The sequence below is a fragment of the Triturus cristatus genome, chromosome 3_2 (assembly GCF_964204655.1).
Source record: "Triturus cristatus chromosome 3_2, aTriCri1.1, whole genome shotgun sequence".
Taxonomy (NCBI): domain Eukaryota; kingdom Metazoa; phylum Chordata; class Amphibia; order Caudata; family Salamandridae; genus Triturus; species Triturus cristatus.
This window is the reverse complement of record NC_140584.1, coordinates 917,759,646-917,772,667: the sequence shown is the minus strand read 5'-3', so window position 1 is coordinate 917,772,667 and position 13,022 is coordinate 917,759,646. Positions and strand designations below refer to the sequence as shown.

The 13,022-nt window shown below is 40.9% G+C and overlaps 4 non-coding genes across 4 annotated transcripts; all 4 read right to left on the bottom strand.

The window, feature by feature from the left end:
- Window positions 1–511: 511 nt before the first annotated feature.
- LOC146858522 (small nucleolar RNA U3) lies at window positions 512–727 on the bottom strand. The gene has a single exon (XR_014980179.1). It is a non-coding gene; the product is annotated as a small nucleolar RNA U3 (small nucleolar RNA).
- Window positions 728–3,888: 3,161 nt separating this feature from the next.
- On the bottom strand, window positions 3,889–4,104 carry LOC146858521 (small nucleolar RNA U3). Its single transcript, XR_014980633.1, has one exon. It is a non-coding gene; the product is annotated as a small nucleolar RNA U3 (small nucleolar RNA).
- A 3,161-nt stretch (window positions 4,105–7,265) lies between these two features.
- LOC146858520 (small nucleolar RNA U3) lies at window positions 7,266–7,481 on the bottom strand. The gene has a single exon (XR_014980632.1). It is a non-coding gene; the product is annotated as a small nucleolar RNA U3 (small nucleolar RNA).
- A 3,161-nt stretch (window positions 7,482–10,642) lies between these two features.
- LOC146858519 (small nucleolar RNA U3) lies at window positions 10,643–10,858 on the bottom strand. Its single transcript, XR_014980189.1, has one exon. It is a non-coding gene; the product is annotated as a small nucleolar RNA U3 (small nucleolar RNA).
- Window positions 10,859–13,022: the final 2,164 nt, after the last annotated feature.

The following is a 13,022-nucleotide window of genomic DNA, read 5'->3' as shown; positions in this document are numbered from 1 at the left end:
AATTCCTGTGAAAACTTTAACAAATACCAAAGGAGTAGTTTTTCATCCTTAGCAGTCTAAGATCCACCGCAGCCTTGTAAGTTGTAAGAAGCCAGGGTGTTACGCTTCCTCTTACTCTAAACGGCCTAACTAGCATTAGCAGGTTTCTTTAAACAGTCTATTCGAAAGAGTGATAAATCTTTTGAGTAGCAGTAGTTGCCTTGCAGAAGTCTAGGCTCTACAAATAGCTCATACGCACAGTCCATTTAAAATGTACTCTTTACTATCCATGTTCGAAAAACAAAGCTTTTTTTATAAATAACATACCAAATTATCAACTGATGGTGAGAGGTGCCTTTCAAAGAGAACCTCTTGCAAAAACCACAAGTCCAAGAAAGCTCAACAGCTTCTAATAAGTATTCATATACTCAACAGTTAAGTTACAAGAAACCAAAGAAATCAAAAAAGAAATGACAAACTAAAAAAGAAATTAGAAACTGATAGACTTTCTTACACCCAAAAATAAAAGCTAACCACTCAGTTTGTGTTCTCTTCCTCCAATCCTCCTGAAAGGAACAGGAACGATCATCAATAGCAAACAGCAGCTACATGAATGCAACACTGTTCACTCACTTCACGCCCAAAAGAGAAAACTACAATTCTTCCTCATGGTTAGCGAAGACCAGACACTTTCAAACACATTTCCTCAGTTAAAAACTATAGAAATGATCCCTGAAAGTATAGTCTTAACAAAATTCTTTATAGCTCACACAGACAGAAAGGGTGGAAACCCTTCCTACTTACAGTAAGACAAGGTTCGGCATCATCAACGGAAATAAAAACATATAAATATAAACATATTTTTTACTCCACAAGATAATATTCCACAGATGCACACGCATACGCCTTTATTTACATTAAAGCCTACTCAATAGATCCTGGTGAGACACTGCTTTATAAATTTGCATATTTTAAATCAGCAACCAATCAAATTCAGCCTGCCTGTTCCTGACCCAATGCTGTACCACAGGGAGAGTTGGAAAATTCTTCAAAAAACTGCAGGTTCCACAAGATCATACAGATGATTTTTAATCCAAATAGTTGGTCCAGATTAGCATCTGTCAAACAGCCAAAAGAGTGACACTGATCACTAGCGAGAAGGGACCTGCTAAGGTTGCAAGCGTGGAAACAAACGTTGTAGCATTCAAGCTACCTTTAAATTTTGAACAGTTGCACCACAGATCAAATGTACGGCAACATCTTTGATTAGTTTCCCCAAACAAACTAAGGGGCATATCAGCAACAACCGGCGATAATTATCGCTAAGCGCACTTAGCGCTAGGATAATTATCGCCGGCTAGCGTGGATTATTATCGCTGAGATAACGTGCTATTAGCAACGCTTATCTCAAAAACGATAAAAATCCTAACGCTAACTGCCTAACGTGAGATTATCGCTGGAAACCCAGCGATAATGTCACGAAGTGTGGCGTTAGCTTGCTGATAGGGACTCACAAACTTAGCCATGATATCCACCTTACATAGGATACCATGGCTAAGTCAGTCCTGAAGCAGGCGTAAGGAAAGTAGCAATAACAGGGGTTATCGCTACTTTTCCTGCCGCTATGCTTCATAGCGTGGGCCTTGATGATAGGAGAAATGTCGCTTAGCGACATTTCTCCTGTCATGTCAGGTCAGGTACGCCCACTTTGCATCTCATTAGAGATGCAAAGCTGGGCGTTAGGAATCCCGACGCTAATGCAAGGTTTCACGCGTTAGCGTGACCTTGCTAATTAGGCGATCATTTTTTATCACCAGCTTGATGATATGCCCCTAACTGTTCCCCAGTTCACATGTAAGACTCTAAGCAGACGATGAACTTCGACGGGGGTCCAGACTTAGTGAAAAACCTCTTGCAGCACATACGGGAGATAACGGAACCTATCACTTTCAGAAGAGCCCTGAATGCCTGGCTATCTAAGAAAGCGTTCACATGAACAACTTGTACTACCACCCAGCTTGAATTCATGCAGCTTTTCAAAGCTAAAAGACCTTTAGGTGTCTCAACACTACAGAAGTATCCAAAATATAGTTTATGTTTTGTGTACAGAAGACTTTTTACACTGGGAAGTGAATACTTGCCAGAAACGTTTTGTATCTAATATTGATTAGAACAGGAATTGAACTTTTCAGTATATAATTCCGTTTTACAGCATATCCTCAAATGAAGAAAGGAACGGCCATCAACAGTAGACAGTTGTTTCAAAAATTAAACTCTGCCTGTGCCCTTCCTTTTTAGATCAGAACTTATCTGCAACACCTTTGGGCCACTTACAAATACTATTTCAATCTTGATTCTACATAACATATCAAGACAAAGAGTTTTATAACTCTATTCCAAGCTGTCCAAGGGTTACAGGAAGATATCACAAGAGCATTTTTTCTGCCACCTGGCTAAGCTCTCAGCAGATCAGTGATAGATAATTAAAACCTGACGCTGCAATCTATGCAGCTAACTAAAGTTTAATTCAGCATGATAGACTAAAGTTGAAGGCACTGGACAAACACAAGAAAGGGGACCAGGAAAATCGCCTCTTGGGGCAGGCTAAAAGGCTATCACAATATGGTCTCAACTTTGTAATTTTTACGTAAAAACAGACCATGGCTGGAAAAGCAGTCGGGCGATGCCCCAGACTCTTACAAAGCCAAGAAGAGGCAAAGGCTCTGGGTATTCACCTGGCCTGTCACCAAACTGTAAACTTCTAGAATTTACGGCCTGGCGCCAGCCCACCTACCTCGTTTCATAGGTGTCGCAGCATAGTGGATATCCAAAATGGTGGCATTTGGGGTTCTAGCCATTACAGCTATAGAACTTTCAAGGCACAGGGCTTATTTTACTATTTACAACCAGCTGATATTCCGATTCTCTACATGAGGCTCTCAATCTTCCAGTGTTCTAAAATACCATAGGACAACGCTACAGGGGGCTACAATGGTCATTAAATACCCTCTGTTTGAGTTATAGACTCAAGTTAAAGCTGAGCTTCTATATCGAGGGGATAGAACATTTAATCAATGTGATACCCGAGGCAGAAAGTCTATACTGATATCACAACATTCCTGTCAATGAAGTAAGAATACTCTAACTTGAACCAGGAGAACCAAAAAAATGGCACTTGCTGGAGCAGGTGGCTCGGTCTGACCATTATTCGATCGTTGCAACTCCTCTGTCCCCCAATGGATCTTGCAAAATTCCAAAGTTCGAATGCATCAAGCCCTTGATGTACTAAGGGTTGCACAGGGGCTTGTTGGGAGCTGCAAGATTTTGTGCTGAGCACGCAAGCTTTTATAATGAAAAGTAAACAGACGCAGTCCCTTACTTCTGCTTTGCACCGCACGAATTCCTGTGAAAACTTTAACAAATACCAAAGGAGTAGTTTTTCATCCTTAGCAGTCTAAGATCCACCGCAGCCTTGTAAGTTGTAAGAAGCCAGGGTGTTACGCTTCCTCTTACTCTAAACGGCCTAACTAGCATTAGCAGGTTTCTTTAAACAGTCTATTCGAAAGAGTGATAAATCTTTTGAGTAGCAGTAGTTGCCTTGCAGAAGTCTAGGCTCTACAAATTGCTCATACGCACAGTCCATTTAAAATGTACTCTTTACTATCCATGTTCGAAAAACAAAGCTTTTTTTATAAATAACATACCAAATTATCAACAGATGGTGAGAGGTGCCTTTCAAAGAGAACCTCTTGCAAAAACCACAAGTCCAAGAAAGCTCAACAGCTTCTAATAAGTATTCATATACTCAACAGTTAAGTTACAAGAAACCAAAGAAATCAAAAAAGAAATGACAAACTAAACAAGAAATTCGAAACTGATAGACTTTCTTACACCCAAAATTAAAAGCTAACCACTCAGTTTGTGTTCTCTTTCTCCAATCCTCCGGAAAGGAACAGGAACGATCATCAATAGCAAACAGCAGCTACATGAATGCAACACTGTTCACTCACTTCACGCCCAAAAGAGAAAACTACAATTCTTCCTCGTGGTTAGCGAAGACCAGACACTTTCAAACACATTTCCTCAGTTAAAAACTATAGAAATGATCCCTGAAAGTATAGTCTTAACAAAATTCTTTATAGCTCACACAGACAGAAAGGGTGGAAACCCTTCCTACTTACAGTAAGACAAGGTTCGGCATCATCAACGGAAATAAAAACATATAAATATAAACATATTTTTTACTCCACAAGATAACATTCCACAGATGCACACGCATACGCCTTTATTTACATTAAAGCCTACTCAATAGATCCTGGTGAGACACTGCTTTATAAATTTGCATATTTTAAATCAGCAACCAATCAAATTCAGCCTGCCTGTTCCTGACCCAATGCTGTACCACAGGGAGAGTTGGAAAATTCTTCAAAAAACTGCAGGTTCCACAAGATCATACAGATGATTTTTAATCCAAATAGTTGGTCCAGATTAGCATCTGTCAAACAGCCAAAAGAGTGACACTGATCACTAGCGAGAAGGGACCTGCTAAGGTTGCAAGCGTGGAAACAAACGTTGTAGCATTCAAGCTACCTTTAAATTTTGAACAGTTGCACCACAGATCAAATGTACGGCAACATCTTTGATTAGTTTCCCCAAACAAACTAAGGGGCATATCAGCAACAACCGGCGATAATTATCGCTAAGCGCACTTAGCGCTAGGATAATTATCGCCGGCTAGCGTGGATTATTATCGCTGAGATAACGTGCTATTAGCAACGCTTATCTCAAAAACGATAAAAATCCTAACGCTAACTGCCTAACGTGAGATTATCGCTGGAAACCCAGCGATAATGTCACGAAGTGTGGCGTTAGCTTGCTGATAGGGACTCACAAACTTAGCCATGATATCCACCTTACATAGGATACCATGGCTAAGTCAGTCCTGAAGCAGGCGTAAGGAAAGTAGCAATAACAGGGGTTATCGCTACTTTTCCTGCCGCTATGCTTCATAGCGTGGGCCTTGATGATAGGAGAAATGTCGCTTAGCGACATTTCTCCTGTCATGTCAGGTCAGGTACGCCCACTTTGCATCTCATTAGAGATGCAAAGCTGGGCGTTAGGAATCCCGACGCTAATGCAAGGTTTCACGCGTTAGCGTGACCTTGCTAATTAGGCGATCATTTTTTATCACCAGCTTGATGATATGCCCCTAACTGTTCCCAAGTTCACATGTAAGACTCTAAGCAGACGATGAACTTCGACGGGGGTCCAGACTTAGTGAAAAACCTCTTGCAGCACATACGGGAGATAACGGAACCTATCACTTTCAGAAGAGCCCTGAATGCCTGGCTATCTAAGAAAGCGTTCACATGAACAACTTGTACTACCACCCAGCTTGAATTCATGCAGCTTTTCAAAGCTAAAAGACCTTTAGGTGTCTCAACACTACAGAAGTATCCAAAATATAGTTTATGTTTTGTGTACAGAAGACTTTTTACACTGGGAAGTGAATACTTGCCAGAAACGTTTTGTATCTAATATTGATTAGAACAGGAATTGAACTTTTCAGTATATAATTCCGTTTTACAGCATATCCTCAAATGAAGAAAGGAACGGCCATCAACAGTAGACAGTTGTTTCAAAAATTAAACTCTGCCTGTGCCCTTCCTTTTTAGATCAGAACTTATCTGCAACACCTTTGGGCCACTTACAAATACTATTTCAATCTTGATTCTACATAACATATCAAGACAAAGAGTTTTATAACTCTATTCCAAGCTGTCCAAGGGTTACAGGAAGATATCACAAGAGCATTTTTTCTGCCACCTGGCTAAGCTCTCAGCAGATCAGTGATAGATAATTAAAACCTGACGCTGCAATCTATGCAGCTAACTAAAGTTTAATGCAGCATGATAGACTAAAGTTGAAGGCACTGGACAAACACAAGAAAGGGGACCAGGAAAATCGCCTCTTGGGGCAGGCTAAAAGGCTATCACAATATGGTCTCAACTTTGTAATTTTTACGTAAAAACAGACCATGGCTGGAAAAGCAGTCGGGCGATGCCCCAGACTCTTACAAAGCCAAGAAGAGGCAAAGGCTCTGGGTATTCACCTGGCCTGTCACCAAACTGTAAACTTCTAGAATTTACGGCCTGGCGCCAGCCCACCTACCTCGTTTCATAGGTGTCGCAGCATAGTGGATATCCAAAATGGTGGCATTTGGGGTTCTAGCCATTACAGCTATAGAACTTTCAAGGCACAGGGCTTATTTTACTATTTACAACCAGCTGATATTCCGATTCTCTACATGAGGCTCTCAATCTTCCAGTGTTCTAAAATACCATAGGACAACGCTACAGGGGGCTACAATGGTCATTAAATACCCTCTGTTTGAGTTATAGACTCAAGTTAAAGCTGAGCTTCTATATCGAGGGGATAGAACATTTAATCAATGTGATACCCGAGGCAGAAAGTCTATACTGATATCACAACATTCCCGTCAATGAAGTAAGAATACTCTAACTTGAACAAGGAGAACCAAAAAAATGGCACTTGCTGGAGCAGGTGGCTCGGTCTGACCATTATTCGATCGTTGCAACTCCTCTGTCCCCCAATGGATCTTGCAAAATTCCAAAGTTCGAATGCATCAAGCCCTTGATGTACTAAGGGTTGCACAGGGGCTTGTTGGGAGCTGCAAGATTTTGTGCTGAGCACGCGAGCTTTTATAATGAAAAGTAAACAGACGCAGTCCCTTACTTCTGCTTTGCACCGCACGAATTCCTGTGAAAACTTTAACAAATACCAAAGGAGTAGTTTTTCATCCTTAGCAGTCTAAGATCCACCGCAGCCTTGTAAGTTGTAAGAAGCCAGGGTGTTACGCTTCCTCTTACTCTAAACGGCCTAACTAGCATTAGCAGGTTTCTTTAAACAGTCTATTCGAAAGAGTGATAAATCTTTTGAGTAGCAGTAGTTGCCTTGCAGAAGTCTAGGCTCTACAAATTGCTCATACGCACAGTCCATTTAAAATGTACTCTTTACTATCCATGTTCGAAAAACAAAGCTTTTTTTATAAATAACATACCAAATTATCAACAGATGGTGAGAGGTGCCTTTCAAAGAGAACCTCTTGCAAAAACCACAAGTCCAAGAAAGCTCAACAGCTTCTAATAAGTATTCATATACTCAACAGTTAAGTTACAAGAAACCAAAGAAATCAAACAAGAAATGACAAACTAAACAAGAAATTAGAAACTGATAGACTTTCTTACACCCAAAAATAAAAGCTAACCACTCAGTTTGTGTTCTCTTTCTCCAATCCTCCTGAAAGGAACAGGAACGATCATCAATAGCAAACAGCAGCTACATGAACGCAACACTGTTCACTCACTTCACGCCCAAAAGAGAAAACTACAATTCTTCCTCGTGGTTAGCGAAGACCAGACACTTTCAAACACATTTCCTCAGTTAAAAACTATAGAAATGATCCCTGAAAGTATAGTCTTAACAAAATTCTTTATAGCTCACACAGACAGAAAGGGTGGAAACCCTTCCTACTTACAGTAAGACAAGGTTCGGCATCATCAACGGAAATAAAAACATATAAATATAAACATATTTTTTACTCCACAAGATAATATTCCACAGATGCACACGCATACGCCTTTATTTACATTAAAGCCTACTCAATAGATCCTGGTGAGACACTGCTTTATAAATTTGCATATTTTAAATCAGCAACCAATCAAATTCAGCCTGCCTGTTCCTGACCCAATGCTGTACCACAGGGAGAGTTGGAAAATTCTTCAAAAAACTGCAGGTTCCACAAGATCATACAGATGATTTTTAATCCGAATAGTTGGTCCAGATTAGCATCTGTCAAACAGCCAAAAGAGTGACACTGGTCACTAGCGAGAAGGGACCTGCTAAGGTTGCAAGCGTGGAAACAAACGTTGTAGCATTCAAGCTACCTTTAAATTTTGAACAGTTGCACCACAGATCAAATGTACGGCAACATCTTTGATTAGTTTCCCCAAACAAACTAAGGGGCATATCAGCAACAACCGGCGATAATTATCGCTAAGCGCACTTAGCGCTAGGATAATTATCGCCGGCTAGCGTGGATTATTATCGCTGAGATAACGTGCTATTAGCAACGCTTATCTCAAAAACGATAAAAATCCTAACGCTAACTGCCTAACGTGAGATTATCGCTGGAAACCCAGCGATAATGTCACGAAGTGTGGCGTTAGCTTGCTGATAGGGACTCACAAACTTAGCCATGATATCCACCTTACATAGGATACCATGGCTAAGTCAGTCCTGAAGCAGGCGTAAGGAAAGTAGCAATAACAGGGGTTATCGCTACTTTTCCTGCCGCTATGCTTCATAGCGTGGGCCTTGATGATAGGAGAAATGTCGCTTAGCGACATTTCTCCTGTCATGTCAGGTCAGGTACGCCCACTTTGCATCTCATTAGAGATGCAAAGCTGGGCGTTAGGAATCCCGACGCTAATGCAAGGTTTCACGCGTTAGCGTGACCTTGCTAATTAGGCGATCATTTTTTATCACCAGCTTGATGATATGCCCCTAACTGTTCCCCAGTTCACATGTAAGACTCTAAGCAGACGATGAACTTCGACGGGGGTCCAGACTTAGTGAAAAACCTCTTGCAGCACATACGGGAGATAACGGAACCTATCACTTTCAGAAGAGCCCTGAATGCCTGGCTATCTAAGAAAGCGTTCACATGAACAACTTGTACTACCACCCAGCTTGAATTCATGCAGCTTTTCAAAGCTAAAAGACCTTTAGGTGTCTCAACACTACAGAAGTATCCAAAATATAGTTTATGTTTTGTGTACAGAAGACTTTTTACACTGGGAAGTGAATACTTGCCAGAAACGTTTTGTATCTAATATTGATTAGAACAGGAATTGAACTTTTCAGTATATAATTCCGTTTTACAGCATATCCTCAAATGAAGAAAGGAACGGCCATCAACAGTAGACAGTTGTTTCAAAAATTAAACTCTGCCTGTGCCCTTCCTTTTTAGATCAGAACTTATCTGCAACACCTTTGGGCCACTTACAAATACTATTTCAATCTTGATTCTACATAACATATCAAGACAAAGAGTTTTATAACTCTATTCCAAGCTGTCCAAGGGTTACAGGAAGATATCACAAGAGCATTTTTTCTGCCACCTGGCTAAGCTCTCAGCAGATCAGTGATAGATAATTAAAACCTGACGCTGCAATCTATGCAGCTAACTAAAGTTTAATTCAGCATGATAGACTAAAGTTGAAGGCACTGGACAAACACAAGAAAGGGGACCAGGAAAATCGCCTCTTGGGGCAGGCTAAAAGGCTATCACAATATGGTCTCAACTTTGTAATTTTTACGTAAAAACAGACCATGGCTGGAAAAGCAGTCGGGCGATGCCCCAGACTCTTACAAAGCCAAGAAGAGGCAAAGGCTCTGGGTATTCACCTGGCCTGTCACCAAACTGTAAACTTCTAGAATTTACGGCCTGGCGCCAGCCCACCTACCTCGTTTCATAGGTGTCGCAGCATAGTGGATATCCAAAATGGTGGCATTTGGGGTTCTAGCCATTACAGCTATAGAACTTTCAAGGCACAGGGCTTATTTTACTATTTACAACCAGCTGATATTCCGATTCTCTACATGAGGCTCTCAATCTTCCAGTGTTCTAAAATACCATAGGACAACGCTACAGGGGGCTACAATGGTCATTAAATACCCTCTGTTTGAGTTATAGACTCAAGTTAAAGCTGAGCTTCTATATCGAGGGGATAGAACATTTAATCAATGTGATACCCGAGGCAGAAAGTCTATACTGATATCACAACATTCCTGTCAATGAAGTAAGAATACTCTAACTTGAACCAGGAGAACCAAAAAAATGGCACTTGCTGGAGCAGGTGGCTCGGTCTGACCATTATTCGATCGTTGCAACTCCTCTGTCCCCCAATGGATCTTGCAAAATTCCAAAGTTCGAATGCATCAAGCCCTTGATGTACTAAGGGTTGCACAGGGGCTTGTTGGGAGCTGCAAGATTTTGTGCTGAGCACGCAAGCTTTTATAATGAAAAGTAAACAGACGCAGTCCCTTACTTCTGCTTTGCACCGCACGAATTCCTGTGAAAACTTTAACAAATACCAAAGGAGTAGTTTTTCATCCTTAGCAGTCTAAGATCCACCGCAGCCTTGTAAGTTGTAAGAAGCCAGGGTGTTACGCTTCCTCTTACTCTAAACGGCCTAACTAGCATTAGCAGGTTTCTTTAAACAGTCTATTCGAAAGAGTGATAAATCTTTTGAGTAGCAGTAGTTGCCTTGCAGAAGTCTAGGCTCTACAAATTGCTCATACGCACAGTCCATTTAAAATGTACTCTTTACTATCCATGTTCGAAAAACAAAGCTTTTTTTATAAATAACATACCAAATTATCAACAGATGGTGAGAGGTGCCTTTCAAAGAGAACCTCTTGCAAAAACCACAAGTCCAAGAAAGCTCAACAGCTTCTAATAAGTATTCATATACTCAACAGTTAAGTTACAAGAAACCAAAGAAATCAAAAAAGAAATGACAAACTAAACAAGAAATTAGAAACTGATAGACTTTCTTACACCCAAAAATAAAAGCTAACCACTCAGTTTGTGTTCTCTTTCTCCAATCCTCCTGAAAGGAACAGGAACGATCATCAATAGCAAACAGCAGCTACATGAACGCAACACTGTTCACTCACTTCCCGTCCAAAAGAGAAAACTACAATTCTTCCTCGTGGTTAGCGAAGACCAGACACTTTCAAACACATTTCCTCAGTTAAAAACTATAGAAATGATCCCTGAAAGTATAGTCTTAACAAAATTCTTTATAGCTCACACAGACAGAAAGGGTGGAAACCCTTCCTACTTACAGTAAGACAAGGTTCGGCATCATCAACGGAAATAAAAACATATAAATATAAACATATTTTTTACTCCACAAGATAATATTCCACAGATGCACACGCATACGCCTTTATTTACATTAAAGCCTACTCAATAGATCCTGGTGAGACACTGCTTTATAAATTTGCATATTTTAAATCAGCAACCAATCAAATTCAGCCTGCCTGTTCCTGACCCAATGCTGTACCACAGGGAGAGTTGGAAAATTCTTCAAAAAACTGCAGGTTCCACAAGATCATACAGATGATTTTTAATCCGAATAGTTGGTCCAGATTAGCATCTGTCAAACAGCCAAAAGAGTGACACTGGTCACTAGCGAGAAGGGACCTGCTAAGGTTGCAAGCGTGGAAACAAACGTTGTAGCATTCAAGCTACCTTTAAATTTTGAACAGTTGCACCACAGATCAAATGTACGGCAACATCTTTGATTAGTTTCCCCAAACAAACTAAGGGGCATATCAGCAACAACCGGCGATAATTATCGCTAAGCGCACTTAGCGCTAGGATAATTATCGCCGGCTAGCGTGGATTATTATCGCTGAGATAACGTGCTATTAGCAACGCTTATCTCAAAAACGATAAAAATCCTAACGCTAACTGCCTAACGTGAGATTATCGCTGGAAACCCAGCGATAATGTCACGAAGTGTGGCGTTAGCTTGCTGATAGGGACTCACAAACTTAGCCATGATATCCACCTTACATAGGATACCATGGCTAAGTCAGTCCTGAAGCAGGCGTAAGGAAAGTAGCAATAACAGGGGTTATCGCTACTTTTCCTGCCGCTATGCTTCATAGCGTGGGCCTTGATGATAGGAGAAATGTCGCTTAGCGACATTTCTCCTGTCATGTCAGGTCAGGTACGCCCACTTTGCATCTCATTAGAGATGCAAAGCTGGGCGTTAGGAATCCCGACGCTAATGCAAGGTTTCACGCGTTAGCGTGACCTTGCTAATTAGGCGATCATTTTTTATCACCAGCTTGATGATATGCCCCTAACTGTTCCCCAGTTCACATGTAAGACTCTAAGCAGACGATGAACTTCGACGGGGGTCCAGACTTAGTGAAAAACCTCTTGCAGCACATACGGGAGATAACGGAACCTATCACTTTCAGAAGAGCCCTGAATGCCTGGCTATCTAAGAAAGCGTTCACATGAACAACTTGTACTACCACCCAGCTTGAATTCATGCAGCTTTTCAAAGCTAAAAGACCTTTAGGTGTCTCAGCACTACAGAAGTATCCAAAATATAGTTTATGTTTTGTGTACAGAAGACTTTTTACACTGGGAAGTGAATACTTGCCAGAAACGTTTTGTATCTAATATTGATTAGAACAGGAATTGAACTTTTCAGTATATAATTCCGTTTTACAGCATATCCTCAAATGAAGAAAGGAACGGCCATCAACAGTAGACAGTTGTTTCAAAAATTAAACTCTGCCTGTGCCCTTCCTTTTTAGATCAGAACTTATCTGCAACACCTTTGGGCCACTTACAAATACTATTTCAATCTTGATTCTACATAACATATCAAGACAAAGAGTTTTATAACTCTGTGCCAAGCTGTCCAAGGGTTACAGGAAGATATCACAAGAGCATTTTTTCTGCCACCTGGCTAAGCTCTCAGCAGATCAGTGATAGATAATTAAAACCTGACGCTGCAATCTATGCAGTTAACTAAAGTTTAATTCAGCATGATAGACTAAAGTTGAAGGCACTGGACAAACACAAGAAAGGGGACCAGGAAAATCGCCTCTTGGGGCAGGCTAAAAGGCTATCACAATATGGTCTCAACTTTGTAATTTTTACGTAAAAACAGACCATGGCTGGAAAAGCAGTCGGGCGATGCCCCAGACTCTTACAAAGCCAAGAAGAGGCAAAGGCTCTGGGTATTCACCTGGCCTGTCACCAAACTGTAAACTTCTACAATTTACGGCCTGGCGCCAGCCCACCTACCTTGTTTCATAGGTGTCGCAGCATAGTGGATATCCAAAATGGTGGCATTTGGGGTTCTAGCCATTACAGCTATAGAACTTTCAAGGCACAGGGCTTATTTTACTATTTACAACCAGCT